We start from the raw sequence: 2,508 nt of genomic DNA on the forward strand, positions 1-2,508 counted from the left end.
GCTTGGTGGCACTCAGAGAAGTGGAGGAAGTCATAAACTGATAAATACTTGGCCCAAGGTGATGCCTCCCCCCAGGGTCAGCTCGTATCCAAAGATGGGTGGATTGGCTGGAGTGGGGCAGGCAAAATGGTTCCCTCCTTTAGTCCAAGTGGGGCTGAAGGGTGGTTTTAGCCCTAGAGACCCCATGGGATGACCAAGATCTTAAAACAGAGACAAAAGCCACAGAAGTTACCATTTTCCGTGGGGAGGATGCTTGAGGCCAGCACCTGCCCAGGGTTCCAGAGAAATGTAGGTGGGTCTGGGGTCCTGCTGGTGTATATGGAGGGGCCTGCTGTCCTGTAGGCAGCGGCCTGCTTCTCAGAACCTGTCCCTTCCCTCTCGCACCCTTCCTACCTCCACAAGGCTGGTGGCCTGGGGTTGCTGGTCCTGGCTTTCCCACTCACTTGCTCGGTGACCTTGGGCAAATCCCCTTCCCTCTCTGGGGCCATCCATTTCTTCATAAGAAAGCAAGTTGAGGGGGGCACCTGGGTGGCTCAGTCTGTTGAGCGTCCGACTCTTGATTTCAACTCTTGATCTCATGATTTGTGAGTTTGAGCCCCGAGTTGGGTTCTGCGCTGACAGTGTGGAGCCTGCTTGGGAGTCTCCCCGCCCTTCCCCGTTCATCGTGCCCTCTCCCTCTCAAAATCAATAAATTAACTTGAAAAGAAAGCAAGTTGGAGTAATTAGTGACTCCTGGGCATGATTCGGCAGCACATATGCTAAAATTGGAGTAATTAGTGATTTTGTTTTTACATTTTTAAAATAGTTACTCATTTTTGAGACAAGAGAGAGGGAGACAGAATCTGAAGCAAGCTCCAGGCTCTGAGCTGGTAGTGCGAACTGTGAGATCATGACCTGAACCGAAGTCGGATGTTCAACCAACTGAGCCACTGGGGGGTGGGGGGCAGGGCACCAGAGTAATGAATGATTCTTAACTTCTGGGGCAAATCACAGAGTTGCAGAGTTTGTAAGAAGCTCTGACCATTATGTACGTCATTTCTAGCAACTCCAGGGGTTCCTGAAACCTTGGGGTACAGTGGGCTCTCAACTGGGCCTCAAGTTAAGAATCCTTGGATGAGTCAGTAACAAGCAGCATTTTTGAAGGCCTGCTGAAGACCCGTCCATGACCTTGTTCTAATCCTTGCCCTAAGCTCCAAGCGCTAGAGTGACTTGCCCAAGCTGGGGGGTGCTGAACTAGGACCCCCAAATCTGGTCTCTCAGAAGCCAAAGGTGGTTCTTCCCATCACATAAGAAACATCTGTTTTTTCATCTTCTTTCCATCCCCCACACCCCACGACATCATAGATTTTAGACCTCGTAGCCACTGCTCTTTTGCAGTTTGCTCTCATGAGGCACTGCTTATCTCTGGAGGGAAGATGGAGGACCTGAAGCTCAGAGAGGCTGGGTGGACTGCAAGGTCACACAGCAAGCACGCGGTGAGGTGAGTGGTGGCGTGCAAGCTGCGAGGTGGAGGTAGCGGACCTGGGTGATCAACTCCTTTAGTCCCAGTGTGGACCGGCCGCTCCCTGCTGCATCTTGGAAGGCCAGCCAGGAGAAGGGTGGGGAGGCTGTACTCAGGGGAAGGAGGCAGGCCCCTAGGGCTGGGCCTTAAAGAACGAGCCCAAGTTTGGTTAAGGAGAGCCTCTCTCCCCAAACAACTTGGTTCTCTTCTGCCGGACTCAATTGTAGCTATCCTCCCTTCTAGGGCCTACCAAAATCTTCCTTGTTTTCCAAGGCCAGCTTAAATGTCTCCCCTGGAACTCTGAGCCCCACCCCCTCATTCATTTTTTTCCTGCATGTCTTCTCCTCCCAAACCCAGCGCTCTTTCAAGGCTGGATGCTTTCCTATCTTCCCGCAGGGCTCGAGCAGGGCAGAGTGGGCTTTAGTGAATCAAGGGCCTGGAGGCTGCTGCTGACTTGCACTCCAAGGGAAAAGGGTCTCCTGGCAGTGTTCCACCCTCATTTTAGAAGTTTCCAGTTTCCGCCCTGTCTCCACTCAGTGGAAAGGGACCGGAGAGGCAGTCCACATCCTAAGTGTGAGAAGGCCCTGGGTGCTCAGGTCACCACCCCTGGGGGCCCCGTCCTGGGCCTGGGTCTGTCTTCTCTAGGGAAGAGAGATGATCTCATTGAATGTCTGTATCCGCCCCCTGCTGCAGTTCCAGTGAATTACCCAGGGTGGGGGGCGCTGAATACTGTCGGGCGTCCAGTGATGCTTTTGATTTAAGAAACTCCCAAAGGACAGGCCGAACATGCCCACAGCACTCCTCCTCCCGCCCCTTTAACAAGCAAACACCACTTGGCAATGGCCGCCCCAAACCCAGTCCCGCGCCCTCCATCCCGAAGCAGCTCACCAGCCGGAGCCCCGACGCAAACAAGCCCCAAACAGCCAGGCCGGGAGGGCGCGGCGCCTTTAAGAGGCGGCGGGCGGCGCTGCCCCCTAGCGGCCGGCGCTGCGGCGCTTCCTCCGCCC

The sequence above is a fragment of the Suricata suricatta genome, chromosome 9 (assembly GCF_006229205.1).
Source record: "Suricata suricatta isolate VVHF042 chromosome 9, meerkat_22Aug2017_6uvM2_HiC, whole genome shotgun sequence".
Classification (NCBI taxonomy): Eukaryota; Metazoa; Chordata; class Mammalia; order Carnivora; family Herpestidae; genus Suricata; species Suricata suricatta.